The following is a 19,739-nucleotide window of genomic DNA, read 5'->3' on the forward strand; positions in this document are numbered from 1 at the left end:
CCTTGCCTACTACTGCTCCATAAGCCAGGTTATGCCTTACCTCTGCCCACATCCTCCATGGCTGCCCAGCTCATTCAGGGGGAAACCCATGTTCTTAAGTGGTCTGGAAAGCCCTGCATGATCTGCCCCTCCCTGCGCCCACCCTCGACCTCCTGTCCTGCCAGCTCCCCCTCCCATCTCTTCATGGCCATGCCAGCCACACTGGCCTTGCTGGCTCTGCCATTGCCCTGCTCTTCCTCCAGCCCCTCTGCCTGGAGGGCTCCTCTCCAGCATGCAGATGGCTCATTTGCCACCTTTATCAGGTTTTGGCTTAAATGTCACCTTCTCCTGGGCTTTCATGACCCTATTTAAATGTAAACCCAGTTCCCACTCTCCAGCACCTCCGTGCCCTGTCCTGTCTCCCCCTGTTATCACCTCACACGGTATGTAAACAGGCTCCTTTATCGTCTGTCTTCCCACTGGAAGGCAAGGCCCAATAAAGCAGCAACTTCTACCTTCTGTCACTGCTGAATCATCAGGATTTAGGGAAATGTTATCACACAGGAAGAACTCAATAATATATGTTTAATTAATTAATGACAGATCTAGCTTCCTTTGCGAGGGCACGAAGTTATTATTCTGAAAACTGGTCAATGAAAGATAAGCACGTGTCCTGCTTTTTATGTCAAATTGCATTTCAAGGTAACCAAGAAGCTGATGAGGGACTGTTCTTCTTTCTAGAAGACTTCTGGCTGCTAGATGCAAAGGGAACAATGGAATAAAAAATGGACATTTCACAAGCTCCAATGAAATCATGAGAAACGGTCATCGATACATGCTGAAAATGTGAGATGAGAGGTTGAGGGGAATCTCTATGGTGGAGGGGCCAGGATGACAACCCCTTAGCCTACTTCCCAGGCTCTGCTGCTGCTGCTGCTAAGTCGCTTCAGTCATGTTCCACTCTGTGCGACCCCATAGACGGCAGCCCACCAGGCTCCCCCGTCCCTGGGACTCTCCAGGCAAGAACACTGGAGTGGTTTGCCATTTCCTTCTCCAATGCATGAAAGTGAAAAGTGAAAGTGAAGTTGCTCAGTCATGTCTGACTCTTAGCAACCCCATGGACTGCAGCCTACCAGGCTCCTCTGTCCATGGGATTTTCCAGGCAAGAGTACTGGAATGGGGTGCCATTGCCTTCTCCAGGCTCAGCATCGCTGAAAGCACTTTCTGATGTAGCCTCAGCGGATGCACTGGGCCCCAGTCGGAACACCCCCTGACCCACCAAAACAAATGAAGCCAGAATCTAAGTTCTAGGTTACAGACAATAAGGAGGATAACAGAATTTTTAAAAAGACAGAATGAGGAGGTAGCCAGCCAAATCGAAATATGAGACAGTCCACAGGACAACTGACCCAGTTTTCTTCAAAAAAATGAATGGCATTCAAAGTGGAAGAAGGAACATTTGTAGATAAAAAGAGATTCAAGAGACATACAAGCAAATCTAACGTCTGGACTTTACGAGACTCGATTCAAATCAACCAAGAATAAAAGGCATTTTGATAATAAGGGGAAATATGGGAAATTTAAATATAAACTGAATGTTAGGCGATATTAAGGATTTACTGGGGTTATTTTTGTTGTTGGTATTGTTGTCTGGGTAGTACATGCGTTTGGTTACATTTTTTAAAAAGTCCTGTCTGTAAGGGATGTGTCCCAAAGTATTTACAGATAAACTGGAATTTGCTTTCAAACATCTCAGGAAAAAAAAGTCTTGAGGGAAAGAGATAAAACTGAATTGGCAAGCGTTGATCATGGCTGAAGCTGGAGCTGGGAGATACGTACGTGGGAACTCATTGCACAAGTAAGTCTCGCTACTTTGATTATGTTTCAAATTTTCCATTATAAAACCATTCTTTAAAAATATATAACGTCCTATTTTGTGGATGAACTTAATGAAGTTTTTAAAAAAGAGAGAGAGAGAGAGAGAAAACAAAACCCAGTAAACTAGGCGGAATAGTTCAGTGCTGTGGTCGTTGTAGCCGTGGGGGGAGGCCAAACCCTGGGAGCTGAAGAGCTGGTCCTCTCTGGCTGCAGAGGTACCCAGGTTTAGAGAAAGGCCTTCTGGTTTTCATCCTGAAATGAAGGCCAGGCCGTCCCATGCCTCCTAGAGCCTTGGCCTGGCCCGGCAGCGTGGGGCAGCCTAGCCACCCATGCCTCTGGTCCCTGCTCACCTCTCTTCCATGTAAGGCCACGCATCCACACTCCCTTCCCCATGGGCACCTCCTCTGCCCCTCCTGAGATGTTCTTGAACCACCTCTAAATATATTAGGTCATAAATCTGTGAACTGGTATGGAAAGTATTAAGCTCACACTTTGATGTCAGCTGCAGGGGAGGGGGACTGACGTGCCCTGAATTCCAGACCCATAAAAGGCAGGTGTGCCGTCTCCATTTCCCGGACGAGGAGCCCTACAGTAGTGCAGACACGCCAGGCTCCCCTGGTAACCGTGGCTTGTCTGCAGTGGCCGGCCCTGCTCTGATCAACATGCAGGGACCCACGTCATCCTCACCATGACCCTGCCAGGCAGCTAAGCACTCTGGGGTACAGGAAGGTTAGGTAAACTCCCAAGGCCATAAACGCAGTCTGTGGCTACAGTGGTGGTGGGGTGGGTGGAGGCTCGAGCAGGGTTCTGACAGTCGGGAGGATGGGCCCATGGACGCAAGCGCTGTCTACACACTGTCCACGTGGCCCACGTCTCCTGCACTGGTCCCGAGTGGGTGGGGTTCTGGTGGGGTCACCATGCATCCCGGTCTGCCCAGGCCAGTCTCCGTGTGTGCCTGCCGCCCCCACGTAGTCATTAGCAGTGCCCCTCTTCTTCCTCAAATGTGTCCCAGTTTGGATGAAAAATAATACAGTCACCTTAATTACAAGATCCTCCAGAGTAAGAAAAGCACATAATAGCCAATTAATTAATACTTGTTGAATAAAAGGTTGATGAACACTTTTATGGTGACGGACCTTCCTGGAAGTGGATGAATGACCAGGTCAAGGTCTCCACGGTTTCCTCACTACTCTCGACCCCTGTGACTCAGCCCTTTCCAACTACTCCCCTCAGACATCATTGCCCCGCCCCATGGATGGCCCTGGGTTCTATGAAGCATCTCGGGGTTCTGGGGGGACTCCCACATTTAACTCTCCAATGAGGCTGGTCTCTTGTCCTCAACGTCCCCGCCCCTCAGAACTCAGTCCATCTGCTCCTCACCAGATGCAAAGTTACTGCTATACCCAAGCCAGTGGGACCCCTTCCAGCTCCCCTGCCCAGCCCATCAGCCCATCCCCACCCCACACCCTCTCTCTGTGAACCAGGTGTGTTGGGCAAGTCTCTGCTAGTTGCTCCAAACCAGGCATTCTGTAGTAATTAACTCCAGTCCCTTCTTTGTGTTTCATTTCCTCCCTGAGACATTAAAATAATCCCATTTCCCTAATTCTGCCTCACTCTTCTGCTGTATTGCCAGGAAAGAAGAGCTGTCCTTATGGGGTAAAGACAGAGGGAAGATGTAAGCCTCGTCTTCAAGAACGCAGTCGTCCCCCCAACGTCCCATTCTTTCCTAAGACACAGCCGCTGGGCTGCGTGGACACATACTTTAATGCTTGCATTTTGAGCCCTTTAGGAGAAGAGCATGGCATAAAACTGCAAGGTTTCATTATCATCATTAATAATATTAATTTTTAAAGCTGAGAGAATGTGGTCTTGACTCATCACAGCCATATGGGGCTTATCGGACAAGCACATTACTGCTTAATTTGGGGACCTGGTGACGTGACGAACTGGCTCTGAGTTGGCATTAGAGGCGGACAGAGCCTCTAGTATGACCACGTGGGGAAGGGGAACATGCATTGCCCCCACCCATCATGCGCCCTGGCCGCTCACGGGTGGTCCTTTCTGCACCCGGGTCCTTGTGCTGCGGCCCGCGTGGGGACACTGGTGCTAACCCTGCAACAAATAAACACCAACACGGAGGTGGCTTAGCACAATCCAAGTTTACTTCTTGCTCGCTGTCCGAAGCATAAACAAGCCCGGGGAGCGTTCCTCCGCCCGGGGACGCAGACACCAGCCTCCAGGCTCTTTCAGGCATCGTGGCCGCCTGCCCCCCGGCCGTCCCCACTCAGGGCCAGGCGGCCGGCTACCCGTCTGCTTAGGATGACTCTTCCCCAGACCTGGCAGGAGGGGGTCATAGCCCAGCCCCCCGGCCCCAGGGAGGCTTTCCTGTCTCTGAACACAGCACGTGCCCAGGCCTCTCTATCACGTCACTGCACTGCCCAGGGTTGGAAATAACCCGACTTACCTAGTTGTTCACCCCGTTTTTGTCATTCCACTCCCCAAATGTCAGCTTGTTGATTTTTCCAATGGATTTTTAGCACTTAACAGCCCCTGAGAGGCACTAAAAAATAGCCGTGGGGGAAAGGAAAGGGGTTGGAGAAGGCCAAGCAGAAAGAAGGTCTGAAGGTGAGGTGATGCCCGGAAGTTTCTGTGCCAGGAGGCAGCAGGATCCGCCCAATCTACTCCCCCGTCTGGGTTTTTCCACCCAGGCTCCTCCCGACCCTCCTTCATCTTCCCTTGTCCCGGGAGGAAGGCTCCTGTCCTGCCTGCACCTCCGAGGCACTCAGGTTGTGTGGGCGGCCACACACTCTCTTCCCAGCCTCCCTTTTGTGAGTTGGTTGGAACAGGGGCCTCATGAGGACGAAAAGCAAGGGTCAGCTTCTGGGGATCAACCTTCTTGGTTCCAAGAGGAGCTGTGTCCGTTTGCACATACCTTGACTGTCACCAGGTAACTACAGAATGTCTGGCCTCAATGGCTGCGCTGCTATGGCCTGGCTTCCGGGGACCACGTCCATTCATTTCCAGACCATGCATACCCTGCCCACAGGGGGATGCTTCAGGGCAAAGATGTGCTCAGAAACTTGCCCGACCCTAAGAAACCTCTGCCACGAGCTGGCACAGGGAGGCCTGGGCCACATGGCAGAAGGTCACAGAAACCCAGCCCCTTCCTGCTTCCCATGGAGGTATGGTCCCACTCCCACCAGGAAGCCAGGACCACCAGTCACCCCAGGGCAGATCCAGCGGCCCTGGAGTTCCATGGGTCCAGCCCAAAATCTGCCCACAAACCTCCCATTTTCACCTCACTTAGCCTTGAACCTGGTGGCTCCCACATCCTTCCCACTGAAGGTAGAAGGAGGGAGCAAAAGCAGGGGTAGCTGACATGGATCGAGGCCCCTGGGCCCCACGTGGCTCCTGTGCATCCCCCCGGGAACTGTGCCAGGCGTCTTCTGCCCCAGCTCCTAACTCTTAGGTTGGAACACAGTGTCTCCAGGAGGGTGACTCACTGTAGCAGTGAGAACTGACTAATTATTCCAATCTTCCTGAAGCCACTGGCTACTTAGCCACTTGGCCCCTCCGGGGCCAAGACCCAGCCCTGTGGTCAAGGTCAGCTGAGCCAATGGCACACCCAGGGCCAGGACAGCCAGCCAATCTGCTTTCCTGAGGCCATGCCTGATCCTCTGTCCGTCTCTTGCTCTAAAAGGGGACTTTTCCCTCTTAAAACTGTATGTGACCGAAACCACCGCAGGTCCATCAGAGCAGAGGGCTCACCCCCATACTGGAAGGACACCCCTTTCCTCAGAGTCCCTGTTGTGTTGAAGCCACATTAAAAATAATGAGTCTGAGCCAAAAACTCCACTCTCTAAAGATGCAGAGAATCCTCCTGTGTCTCAGCCCTGGCCAGGCTTCACTCACTCACTCCAGCCCCCCACGACCGCCGTCTGTGGTTCCCGGACAGAACTCGACAGATACGTCCCCAATCAGCTCCTCCCCGTACAAGGAGCCTCCCCAGGACATCCCGTGTGTCATCTGTGGTCCAACACAAAGGAGCTGTTTGCTTCCAGGAAGTCTGGGAAGGCGCAGCGCATCCTGAGGCTCAGGGAAGCCTCACTTTCCTGTTGGTCCAGAACCAGGAAACAATGAAGTCAACACACCCACACCATCTCCTGAGCCTCTCAGGGGACCAAAGCAAATATATCTTCTCATCCTTCCCAATTTGGGTACCCTACTGCCAAGCATCCCCTTCATGGATCACAACTTTCATGGCAAAGGGGCTTGTGTAACTCAATGAAGCTGTGAGCCATGCTGTGCAGGGCCACCCAAGACAGATGGGTCAGAGTGAAGAGTTCTGAGACAACATGGTCCACTGGAGGAGGGAATGGCAACCCACTCCAGTATTCTTGCCCCAAGAACCCCATGAACAGTATGAAAAGGCAGAAAGATATGATGCCAGAAGAGGAGTCCCTTAGACAGCAAGGAGATCAAACCAATCAACCCTAAAGGAAATTAACCCTGAATATTCATTGGAAGGACTGATGCTGAAGCCAAAGACCCAATACTTTAGCCACCTGATGCGAAGAGTTGACTCATTGGAAAAGATCCTGATGCTGGGAAAGATTGAGGGCAGGAGGAGAAGAAGAGGGTGGCAGAGGATAAGATGGTTGGATGGCATCACCGACTCAATGGACATGAGTCTGAGCAAACTCCGGGAGACAGTGAAGGAGAGGGAAGCCTGGTGTGCTGCAGTTCATAGGATCACAAAGAATCAGACACGACTTAGGGACTGAACAACAACTGCAAAAGGTCCATATCACTGGGCTCTTACCAGACCTATCTCCTTCTCTTGGAGGACTGACAAAGCCAAATTAGCTGTAGGCCCTTTAAGATCATGTGGAATTAACCACATACCTGCTGTGATACGGGAGGTCTGAAAGGAGAACCAGGGACCTTGGGAGGCTGTTTCTACCTGTGGTTCATTCACATGCGTGGCCTTGTCCCCTCTTTACCTTAAACTATTCATAGACCATAGAACACCATCAAGTGTATTTTTCCCTAATTGCGTGATCTACAGTCTGAACTCAAAAGCCGTGTGCAGTGCTCTGCAAAACACAGCCTTGCAGGGCCTCGTGGCTCCCGGAGGCCAAGTGAGGGCATCAGTGGGAAGCACAGGCTGTTAAACCCACAGGAGATGCTAATAGTCAGCGAGTTCAACCCCTCGTCTCGCGGAGGAGAAAACTGAACTCTATGCTACCCACAAACTTCCTAACTATCTTCCTACCCCTTCTGGCTCATCCCTCACACAGATGCCAAGAAATGCTTCTGAGACACAAGTCTGATCATTTTACACTTCTGATTAAAGTTCTCCAACACAGCCTTTGGGATAAAGCTCAAATTCCTTAGTATAACACACAGCCTTTGCCTTTCTCTAAGCTGCATGTCCTTCTAGTTCTCTCCAACACACACACACACACACACACACACACACACACACACACACTGCCCTGTAAGCATATTGAACTGCTTGGAGTTCTTGAAATATCTACTGTGGACTTTAATCCCTGGCTGCCCCATGACATAGATTCCAAGCAACTCAGCTAAGATTAATAAAACTGATCAGAAATTTCAGTTTCTGCCCCCAGGGGAAGTGGGGCTTGGTGTTTGAGTTCCATCATAGTCAGTGCCTGCTAAAACAAAAAATTAGCACTCTTCTTAGGAACATAATAGAATCCATAGGCTCTACCAGAGATCACCGACAATATTCAGAATATAATCCAAAATTGCCAGACATGTGAAAATACGATCCATGCTTCAGAGAACAGGCAGACAGTGGAGACCAACTCTGAGATGAGTAGATGCGGGAATTAGCAGACAAGGATTGTCAGACACTCTGCTCTGTCATCCGTGACTTCACCCATGCAGCAACCTCCACCTGAGAAGCCCTCTCCACTCTCTAGGTGACTCTTACTCACCTAATGTCAGGTGTAACTCCTCCTAGAACCCTTCTCAGTGTACCTCATTCCTCCTGATCACTCATGAATTTATTGTCCAATTGTCTGGTGACTTGCCTGCCCCCTCCTTCATCTTCCTTAAGGGTGGGGAGTGAATAATTTTTGTCAATAACATCAACGCACAGTACAGGTTGAATGATAAATGTGGGTTGCGTGAATAAAGCAATGAACAAAGTAACTGAGAATGGCAGTGGAGGTGCGAGCATCATCGAAACCTGAGTGGCCCCTCTGTACCACTCTCACAGGCTCGTGTCCTTCTTTTCTTGCTTTGTCTGATGCAGGTCACTTCTGTGCAAGGAGGTCACAGACATCACCCTACCTGTTCCCATTTCCAGAAGTCTGCTTGCCAGTCTTCCCCCTGAACCCCACTTTTCCCAGTATGAGTCTTCTTTCTTCATAGTATCAATTCCCAACATGTCTACTGACCTTTTCCCTTAGAATAGTTCATGTCATCTTAGCTAACGTTCACAGAGTGCCTTCTACAATGCCAGGCGGGCACATTCACCAAATACCAACCCATGCAACTGTCCTAACCTAGGAGGAAGGCGTTGTCATTATTATCGCCATTTTACATAGGACACCACTGAGACCAAGAAGGTGTTTGTAAGCTTAGAACTCTGTCCATTATGTGTGCGTGCGTGCGTGCTCAGTCGCTTCAATCATGGCCGACTCTTTGCAAACCCCATGGATTGTAGCCCACCCGACTCTTCTGTCTGTGGGATTTTCCAGGCAAGAACACTGGAATGGGTTGCCAAGCCCCACCCTGCCCCGGGGGATCTTCCTGGCCCAGGGACTGAACCCGCATCTCCTGCATCTCTTGCATCGTCAGGTGAATTCTTTACCTGCTGAGTCATCGGGGAAGCCCTTTTGCCCATCGTACTAGGCAAAGAAAGACTTCAAAGAAGCAGTTTTGCCTCTCATTTTTGACACACCTTAGGTATCTCACTTGGAGAAGGCAATGGCACCCCACTCCAGTACTCTTGCCTGGAAAATCCCATGAACAGAGGAGCCTGGTAGGCTACCGTCCATGGGGTCACACAGAGTCGGACACAACTGAGCGACTTCACTTTAACTTTTCACTTTCATGCATTGGAGAAGGAAATGGCAACTCACTCCAGTGTTCTTGTCTGGAGAATCCCAGGGACGGGGGAGCCTGGTGGGCTGCCGTCTATGGGGTCGCACAGAGTCGGACGCGACTGAAGCGACTTAGCAGCAGCAGCAGCAGCAGGTATCTCACTTAGAATTTAATGAGGCATTTTGAATGGAAACAGTGTGTCTACCCACCATGAAAATCCTAAGTAAACACCAAAGTCCGACACAGAATTTGTCAGCTCACCCACGTATAACCCAAGCACATGTCACGCCCCATCCCGCCTGGGCTCCTCTCACCTCCCAAAGGGGTGTGACAGAGAGTCAGCCCCACAGATGAGAGCAGACGCATCGCCCTGCCCCTGATGGGACTGCTGAGAGTGGGGTAAGCCGTGGATATGGGCAAACGTGGCTCCAAAGCCCAGCATCCCAACAATACAGAATGCATGCTGGGCCTGATGGGAGTGGGACCATGGCTTGCGGGCTGATGTAACATAGCTCCTCGTGATAATCCACCTCTGAGGAACCAGAGCTGGAATGCCAAAGGGATTAATTGACAGAAGACACTTTGAAGCTGTTCCCCCATGAGCCACATGCTCTCTGCCAGGTACGCCACTTCCATTACTTCCTTCTGCTCGCTGAGGCTTCACTGACATTTGGCATTCTGGTTCTCCTTTATCTTCTGGAATTCTCTCTGACTCTGAGAGCGAATGTTGAAACTCAGCTAAACGTAAATCGTCAAGATAAAACATGAGCAATCTGGAAGTCCAAATCTAGCTCACCCAACGAAGACACATTATTTTGATCAAACTCTTTTCTTTGTTTCTGAAAGTCAGTGTGCTGGAAATCTTTGCAAATACTTGAACTTCAGGCTAACACACACACACATATACACATCAGACTGAAAGGTAATACTCAACATAGGTTTTTTTTTTTCCACTTAAACAGAAAGAAATCATTTAGCATTTAATTTCCCCACTAACACTCTCTAAATCCAGGTCATGTTCATCATGCCGATGTTGCAGTTGGTAAGACGAAATATCCAAGGTATTAAGTGACTTTCCCAGCATCCAGGGGCAACACAGAAAGTTTTGATTTATGCCCAAAGTCTTTTTCAGTCTCTATTGCTTGGATCACTGAGCTACCCTCCAATTTTAATATTTGAGAAGCTCCAGTTACTTAAACCCAGAACTGGGAAAAGAAAAAAAGAGCATATATGATTGTGGTCTGTTGCTTTTGGTAGGTCAATTACAAACTGGAGAATCTCCTATTAGTAAATCCCCTCAAGAATGAATTGTCTCATTCGAATAGTTTTTCATCATTGAATTTGTTCCATTTTCCACAATTTGGTTGAAAAGCAAAGGTTTACAGTTGATTTATTTGCGCTGGCAGGAAGAGTCATCTGTTTGAATCACTCACCAGAAATCTGAGACTCCAGAGAGTCAGCGCATGCTTTTGTAAGTCTCTCCAATTCCATAAATTACGGGACTCTATTCAAACACCATCGTGCATCATTAGTACTGCTAGTGTTCCTATTAGAACCGAAATGATTCTCTGCAAATCATTATACTGCTTATTAAAATGATAAAGGCATCGTCTTAAAGTACAACCAAGAGTGTACAGAGAGAATGTGCTCACGGAAGGATTAGAATACGTACCCTTTGCTTCCCAATTGCAAGAAGTATTATTCACGCCTTTGTTTACCGAGCTGTGTGTGCCCCACACCTGCTTCATCTCCCTTAACTCCCTCTCCTGGAGAGGCTGGTCTTGTGAACTCTATTTCTTATGAGAAGGTGGTGTTTACAGAGGTAACCTGCTCAAGACCACACACCTATAAATGATGGAACTAGGATTTTTTCAGGCTTGTCTGACTCCAAGTGCAAGTGTGCATGTTCAGTGGTATCCGGCTCTTTGCAACCCCATGGGCTGGAATCCGACAGGCTTCTCTGTCCATGGAATTTTCCAGGCAGGAATACTCCAAGTCTCCACTTTTAAACACTCCTCAATGTTCTCCCGTTTTCGCCGGGACCTCCCTCTGAGATAAAAAGAGGATCTTTTTTTAAAGTTCCATGCAGCCAAGTCACAGATGCCAATGACAAGCCAAAGACATCCCAAGGGGCTACAGTACTGGGTATGCATGCAGCCACAGCCAGGAGGCTCTTGGCAGATCCATCACTGGTCCTAGAACTTCAGGTCTGGGCCTTTGAGATCATCTGTTCACCTCTTCCATCTCATGAGAAAGGACAGAAACCCAGGGAGGTGGGGAATTCTTCCAGGTAACAAAACCGTGTCCCTGGGCCCCCAGAGCTGTACGTGGCCTGTAACCCCTGCCACATTTCATCAAGACCAATCTATGATCACTCAGTCGTGCCCACCACCCAGGCATGGGGAGACAGAGGAAGGACAAGGCAGACTCTGCGTCTGGCCCCAAGAAATGCAGCTAGGATAACCGTGAGCAAAGATGTCCAAAAACAGCACGAGGGGGGATTGAACCCTCTCATGAGCGACTGTGAGCAACCACAGTGGGGACCTGAGCACGTGGGCATGGAGACTCCAGAAAGGAAGCAATGAGACTCCAGGGAGGAAGAGGACAGACAAAGAGATGGATCTTCCAGGTCCCTAGCAGGAAGGAGAAACCAGTGGGCCTGGCTGAACATCTCCCTCCAGCTGGTTCCAGCCCCAGAGCCTGAGAAGCCAGCCCTGCAAGCAGGTGGCTCCAGTTATGTTTTCCATCAGCCACAAATAGCCATGCTTTGTACCAGGGCCGTGACCCCAACAAGCCATCATCATCACTGGAATGCCTGCGCGGCCGAGGGAGACGCACGGGGCTGCCAGAGTCATTGCAACATCCTCCCAAAGTCTGGGGCCAGGGGAACAGCCTGACTCAGCGTGGCAAACGCACTGGCCAGATTCTGCTGGCACCTGGGCCAGACTCGAAGACATTTCTGGAACCTACTTCTCTGGGAACCTTCACCAAAGCTGAAAGCCGTTTTCCCTGCCCCGTTGGAAGACGGAAGAAGGTGCACAGGACGCCTTCCATGTGGAAGCAATGAGAATATGGCCAGGCTTGTAACAGGCCCGGGACAGAGGGCAGAAGAAGCTTAGAGGTTACAGAAAGGAGTCCAGATGTGGACGTGAGGACCGCGTCCTATCCTGCCAAGCACTTGCTGGGTGAACATGTCTTCTCGTCTCTAGTGAGGACACTCAGACCACCACCAACAGGTCACAGGCTCTTAGGAGGCTCAAATGGTATATGAGGAAATCATTGTAAACTTAAAGCACTGCACAAATTTCAGTGGTCATATTTTTAAATGTGGAAGGCACATTCATGGGTTTTCCAGGCCCATGTGAGGCAAGCGAAGGACAGAAATGTTTCTAGTTTTAATGACGGTGCTTAAGATTATTTGCTTTGTGCTGGTCCTGAAGAAAGTGGTCCCCAAAAGCACAGGCAGGGAAACTTTATGTCAGCATGGACGTCCACTCTGGGCATGGCAGAGCCCTGCTAAAGACAAGAGCTCCCCTCTGAGAGGTCCCTCCCCCAAGCCGGTCAGTGAGCCAGGGGTTCTAGCGTCATCATTTCCAACTCTCCTCCCAGGAGAGTGATCCCTCCCCCACCCCAGTCCTCTTGTTTCCTCCTCTGCTATAATGCCAGGCACTCTCATCGCATTTCTAGGGCTCCCCACAAACCTAGATAGCACATTAAAAAGCAGAGACATCACTTTGCCAACAAAGGTACATATAGTCAAAGCTATGGTTTTTCCAGTAGTCATCATGTACAGATGTGAGAGTTGGACCATAAATAAGGCTGAGCACCGAAGAACTAATGCTTTCGAACTGTGGTGCTGGAGAAGACTCTAGAGGGTCCCTTGGAAAGTAGGGAGATCAAACCAGTCAATCCTAAAGGAAACCAACCCTAGATATTCATTGGAAGGACTCATGCTGAAACGGAAGCTCCAAGATTTTGGTCGCCTGACGTAAAGGGCCAACTCATTGGAAAAGGCCCTGATGTTGGGAAAGATTGAAGGCAGGAGGAAAGGGGGATGACGGAGGATGAGATGGTTGGATGGCATCACCGCCTCAATAGACATGAGCTTGAGCAAACTCTGGGAGATAGTGAAGGACAGGGAAGCCTGGCGTGCTGCAGTCCACGGGGTCACGAGGAGACAGACACGACTTAGCCACTGAACAACAAGAGATGAGTGACTAGCTAGTTGGCTGCATTCGGGGACTGATGCCACAGGCAGGGTTAAATGGCCACAAAGACAAGCCCTCTCCTCTCACGTTTGGTTTTTGTTTCACTTCCTCCAGCCTCCTCTCGCGCTCCCAGCCTCCATGTGGAGCACACTGGGTGGGGCCCAGGGCTCGTCTCTCCATGGAGCGGGGTGAGCAGCGCCATCCTGCTGCACACATGGGCTCTCACACTGCTCCTCAGAGCCTGGTTGGGACATGGTGGGAGGAAACCGGGATCCCCAGTGAGAGGGGGCCTTTCGGGACCTTGCCGGGCTCTGGAAGGAGGCAGTCACCGCTCATCCGGATCTCGCTCCTTGGAAGTAAGACCCTTCCTATGAGAGCCTAGGAAGGAGGAAGGGTGGACAGGTTCAGTGAAACTGAACTTGAGCCCCAAAAGCCCTATCGCAGCAGACCTGCAGGAAGGCATGAGTAGCCCTTTTTTATAGATGAGAAACTGATACACACACAGAGGTCAGCCGCCTCTCAATCTGGCTGGAGACACAAGATCAGAGGATGTCACAGGGCGTGGTGGCGGAGGCCCCACAGCCCCACAGTCCAAGTGTATTTATCCAGTGCCGGATTCCAAAGAAAACAAAACAAAAACAAAAATCCCCAAGCCATTTCCACCCCTGAGTCACCAGCCAGGAAACTGACCAGCAAAGATTCGCACAGTCTCCAGAGAGGCTTCCTCCGCTCTGGGCTCGGAAGCCAGAACCACAGGGAGCCCGAGCACAGCCATAGCTGCCAGCAGCATCCTCGGCCACCCCGTCCCCGCCCAGCGACTGGCTGTGTCTGGATGGAGCCAGGACTCGTGCGGGGCAAGAAGGAGGCCACCAGCTCCATCATTTTTCACATCACGAGGCTTCCATCCTCTCTGGCCCTGATCACCTTAGAGAATTTATCTCTGCTGCAACCAGGCCAAGTAATGGGGTCTTAGTTGTGAGGAGAGGTGACACTAAGGCCCCTTGCACTGCCCTTGGCCAGCGATGACTCAGATCTGCAGGTCTTCAGCCCCACGCTCCCTCCTCTGCCCTCGGCCCTGCCAGCCACAAATCCCCTGAGGAAGGAGCATGAGGTGACCCCAACTCTTCTCTCCCGAAGACCACTTCCGTGTCCCACCACCCAGCAGTGCCTCTGCCAGGGTTTTGTCAACCAAACACACGGCACCGGTGACTCCAATCTCCCCTCCCGTTTCTCATCGGAGACAGACGGCCACAAATCCGGGCCCCTTGTCTGCATGGAGCGGCCATGCCGGGTCCGCTCAGGCTCTGTCCGCCGAGACCACAGAACCCTGATGTTTTAGTGATTCTTTATACTTATCTGGAATAATGGGCAGTTTCCATTAGGAGTGTTGAAATATTAACAAGAGCCATCATTATGCCCTTTATGAGCTGCTAGAGTGTGAGGACGCCAGGCTGGAAATGACCACAAGAGTGGCTCAGGGTACTTTTCCTCTTAGACTCATTTGCACTTTCCTTAAATTTCAAACTCAAAGAATTGGGTCTCAACTAATGAGATTTCAGGGAGCAAAAGTGTAAATATCGGGACCATGAGGGCTCCTGTGGGCCTTCCCTAATGGCCCTTTTCTGCCTGCACTACGGGGTGCTCTGGGGAAGCAGGAGGTGAAGAATTGGTCAACATGGAGGATGGAGGCAGGGAGAGCACAGGTCAGAACATCGCATCCATCCCAGGAATGTGTGGCTGGGACCTGCTTCTTCCCTTCAGAAGAAAAAGCAAAATACATCACCCCTGATAACCTGCCGTTCAAGAGAAGGAAGGAGGCAAGCCTGACTCTCTGGACGCTACGTGAGAGCTGCAGCCTCACCCTGCAGAGATCCAGGGACAGAGGGGAGGGACAGGCCGCCAGCAGGACTGTCCAGACGGGAGCAGTGAAAAGACTGACCAACTCTGAAGAAAGAAATTGCCACCATGCCTGGCACGTTACAGAGGATCCGGAAGAGAGGTGTTGAGTAAAAGAATGAACAGTATAGGACTCCAGGGATCCCCACTCTCAGCAAAAAGCTGGGGGGTTCTTCCAATTTTCATTCTTATCTATTGTACATCCACATAGTTTAAAGTCAAATAGCTCTCAAAGGCTCATTGCAAAGCAAACAAAGACAAATGAATACACAGTTTTCTTCCTGACTGCCCTATTTCCTCCTCCCTAATACACACCACTTTCAGCTTCTTAGCTGTATCTTTGGGTAGTTAATTCCATATTTTTAAATCATGTGCTTCTATAACTTCTTACCAAGTTTTAACTTCTTTCCCAATATGAGAAGCGAGGATTTATCTCTCTAATCCTTCTCCAGCATCCTGAATAGCATGGGAATTTGTTGGGATCAGTGTCTGATTCTACACTAGGAAGGGACCCCCTTCACAGATGCTCTTTGCCTTTCTCTGAGCTGGATTCTGTGTTTCCTGAATCCCATGTTTCCCTTGGTTTAATCCCACTTCATTATGGAGAACTTCCTCCAGTAGCTTTGCAGCATCGGCGCTAACTTGGTTTTGGTTTGGGGTTTTTCTTTTAGCTGTTTTTGTTGTTGTTGAGGTTTTCATTCACCTGAAAATGTCTTTGTTCTACTTGTTGCTTGGGCGATAATTTGGTTGAGTATAAAATTCATAACTGGAAATCCTGTTCCTTCAGGATTTTGAGGGCACTGCCTGTCGTCCTGCTTCTCATGAAACACCTGAAACCAGGCCGATTCCTGATCCTTTGTAACGTACTTTTTTCTCTCGAGAAACTGGTAAGACTGTCCAATTGCCCCCACTTTCTTGATATGTTCACAGTGATGTGCCCATCTGTGTGGGCGCTCTGTGGGCCCTGCTCACAGAGTAGGGCGCTGACGCCCTTAAGTTGTAGGCAGTGTTCTGGCCCGTATCCCTGAGAGCCACCCCTCAGTGCATATTCCGTTACCTCCTTCTGGAACTTCAAGCTCTCAGAGGCTGTACTTCTTGGACTGGTCATCTCACTGTCATATTTTCTCCCTCCTAATTTCCAGCTCTGATTTTTTCGCCCTGCTTCTCTGGAGATTCATTAATTTTGTTTTTCAATGATTCATAGCCCTCAGCTACAACATTTTTAATTTCCAAGAGTTCCTTTTTGTTTCGTGAATATTCCTTTTGCACAGAAATCAGTTTCTGTCTCAGGGAAGTAGCATCTTGTTGCATCTCTCTAAAGACAGAAAAGGATGCTGTTGGTGGTTTGGGTTTTTTTTTTAAGGTTTCTCCTTTCATATTCTGTTTTAAATATCCATCCTTTGCTTGTTTGCTTTGCTTTCTATTTTCACTTTAAGGGACTTCCAAATATTGAGGTGTCCTTAATTGACTGATTATATTTAAGAGCGAAACTAGAGAAAACTGACAGGGGTGGTGAGTGGGCTTGTCAGCTGGGGGTGGGGGGGCGGGGCTGAGTGGTCCTGCAGGGTGGACCCTGACGTGTCCTCAGGGCTTTCTTCTCCAGGCTAGCTGCCTCTGCCAGCCTGAAAGATGCTGGGGGATGTTCAGATCTCTAGCCTAGAGAGGACTGGAGGCTGCACTGTGAGAGCAAGTGAGGGACCGCTGGGGAGTCTCAGCCATCATTTCCTGGGTTGTGCCAGCCATGCCCCCATCCAAAGAGTGTCTCCTTGGTCGTCAATAGAGGACAAAGCACCTGTCTCAGTCTGGGTTGCATGGAGGCAGGCTGGGTTGCACCGAGGTAGGGCCTCTCCAGCGAGCTCTGGATTCAGCTCCGACCTTCACCCACCACCAGGGCCTAGGAAGGCATTGCTTCTGTGGTGCAGCGGACATTAACGCTGCTTTAAAAGAGGTGCTGAAGCCGCCTGCACCCATCAGAGCTGAGTTAAGCGACACGTGTATGCTCACATCCAACTGTGATGTGTCTACAGAGAAAGACCTGGTCGGGGCTCTGTGTGCTGATCACCATCAACTTCCCTGGGGCTGAAAAATATAACAGAAACTAGAAGACCTGGGAAGGTGAAAGTGAAAAAAGTCGCTCAGTCATGTCCAACTCTTTGCAACCCCATGGACTGCAGCCCGTCAGGCTCCTCTGTCCAGGGGATTCTCCAGGCAAGAATATTGGAGTGGGGAGCCATTCCCTTCTCCAGGGGATCGTCTCAACCTGGGAGGCCTCCACAAAAGTGTTGGAAAGCCAAACTCCATGATGTGGCTGGCTGCAGCTGTTTGGTTGTTAAGGACCATGGCATTAATAAGACATCAAAGAATATTTCAAACACAAAAATGAACAAATGAGAATACCCTCAGATATACACACGTGTATACACACACACATATGGTTGCTGTTGTCTTCTTTTCCATTCATTTTATCTCTGCGGTTTATGCATTTTTTAAAGATTCCTTCACCATAATTTCAGCATGGTTTGGGAGGAGGGCATTCAATCACAATTTCTAAACTGCTGTGCTTTTTCCCTCATTACCATATCACTTTATTCTATTTTTATAAAACATAACATCGATTCAGAAGAGTGCATAAAACGTATTTTTACAGATTAATGAATAATTGTAAAGCAAACTCTCTTGTGAGGAAACAGCACAGAGTGAGCTAGACTCTGGATGGATCTCCCAGGCTGAGGGGCGGGGGAGGGCTGGGGCCCCAGGGGGTGGGATCTGCTGGTTTTGGTTTCTCCTGTGTGGGAACCTCGGGGACCCTCTGTGACCCTGCCTGAGACCCCTCTGCCCAGTGGATCCAGGGCATCACAGCCACAATAGAAAACACCAACTCCAGAATCAAACCCGGGCTCCCAGCTGGAAAATAAGGTCCTTCCAGGAGTCTGTCACAGCCACGCTTGCCTTCCTGCTCTGACTCCTCGCCGCCCGGACGTGGTCAGTGTGGCCCTGAGATGCGTTCTGTACCCACCTGCCCCATCCACTCCTGTCTCCAGCCCCCGATGGCAGCCTGGCCAGGAGGATGGCTCAATTGATTGTTCAGTCCAGCCTGTCAATGGGGGAGGTAACTAAGCCTCCAGTTGTCAGGAAGAACCAAGACTCTCAAACGGAGAACCTACAGGAACACCCTCCAGGGAGGCGTGTTGTAGGGTTTTACGAGGAAAACATCCCTGGACGGAGAAGAGCGCTCAGGAGCATCCCTGGGGGAAGGCAGAGTATTCCTTTTTTCTTTAATTTAGAAGAACTTCTGCCCAGCATCTTGGGAGGCAGGGACCATCTGAAGATGCAGAGAGGACAGCTGAAGTGGTGGACCTTGGAGGGGCCCAGTGATTACTCAGCTCTTCTGAGACAGTGAATAGTCCCTGTTTGCCAAGTATGTTCCCAAACTGTCTTACTCATGGTCTATGCCTACCCACAAAGACGATGGGCACCAGCCCCACCTCACTCCCTGGAAGGAAAATGGGATGAGAAGGTGGGACAGTCCAGCACAGACTGCTTCCCACCCCTGCCCCGGGACGGGGGACAGTCCAGCATGGGCTGCACCCCACCCTGGGGGGGAGAAGCAGAACCAAGCCTGAAGCCCTCACATCCCCAGGGAACACAGTCCCTGGTCCTTCCTGGCAGGGCATCCATCCACCTCCTCCCACCTTAGATGGGGGCATCCAGACACAAGATGAAGCCGTAGGGGGTTAGTGATTCCATTCTGAGGAACCACAGACAGACAGTTGGAGGTTTGTGGGGGCCAGGCCTGGGGGAGGGGAGGGGCCGTGCTTATGGGGAGAGAGTGTCCATCTGGGGAGATGGCAGAGTCCTGGAGACCAGGGTGGTGACGGTCACATGACTGCGTGTGTCCTTACAGCCACCCAGGCAACATGGTACATATATACGCTCCAAAATGGGTAAAAGGGTATTTTTTTTTTTTAATGTTTCACCACAATTTTTTCAAAAGGAGCCTCCATCCTAACCTGGAGAGTCGCACAGGCAGAGTGCCTCTCCACAGCCGTGCTGGGGCTCACCACTCCCTGGAATGAGGGCCTGTCCTCAGGCAAGCAGCCAGAGGGTGTTTCAGGGCCAACCAACGCAGCTAGCACGAAGGGGGCCAAGTCCTCCATTGACTCACAAGACATGGAAATTTATGACCAAATTCAGATGAGTAGTGAGGCTCCCTTCCGCCCTTCACTCTGCTGGCCTGGGCCACGTGGAGCAGGTCGGGTGGGTGGACCCCAAAACTGTTTTCTCTGGAACTAACCCCCCGCGGCTTCATCTTCCTCCCAGGGTTGATCTGTCTCACTTCCCGACACTGAGAGGATGCAGGTGGACCACAGCCCTCCAGTCACCCAACACGGAGGGCCGTGGGACCCAGCGCTGGTTAAGGCACAGGTGACTTCCATGTCATTTAGACCCGAGCAAAATCTTACTTAGTCTCAGTTTCCTTATAAAGTCAGGGAATTCGACGTGATGAGCTTCCAGTTTTTCCTTTAGTTCCACTGATCGATAAACTTGATTCCTGCCACACCATCTGTAGAGGCTGCTCTGAACAGAGCACGTGGGCTCAGTGGAACCCAGTGGAATCTGAGTCGGTTCCTACCCCTCCAATCCCTTCATCATCCAAGACAGATCAACAGTGAACTCAGGCGTGAGAGCCAAACCAAA

General features: G+C 50.4%; 1 protein-coding gene and 1 long non-coding RNA gene across 14 annotated transcripts in view; one reads left to right on the forward strand and one right to left on the reverse strand.

Moving 5' to 3' along the window:
* CACNA1C (calcium voltage-gated channel subunit alpha1 C) overlaps positions 1 to 19,739 on the reverse strand; it is a 463,540-nt gene that overhangs the window by 313,230 nt on the left and 130,571 nt on the right. The gene's annotated exons all lie outside the window — the stretch shown is intronic.
* On the forward strand, positions 1,718 to 3,714 carry LOC123333178. Its single transcript, XR_006550345.2, has 2 exons — positions 1,718 to 1,837; positions 3,491 to 3,714. It is a non-coding gene; the product is annotated as an uncharacterized LOC123333178 (long non-coding RNA).

The sequence above is a fragment of the Bubalus bubalis genome, chromosome 4, assembly GCF_019923935.1.
Source record: "Bubalus bubalis isolate 160015118507 breed Murrah chromosome 4, NDDB_SH_1, whole genome shotgun sequence".
NCBI classification, from domain to species: Eukaryota; Metazoa; Chordata; class Mammalia; order Artiodactyla; family Bovidae; genus Bubalus; species Bubalus bubalis.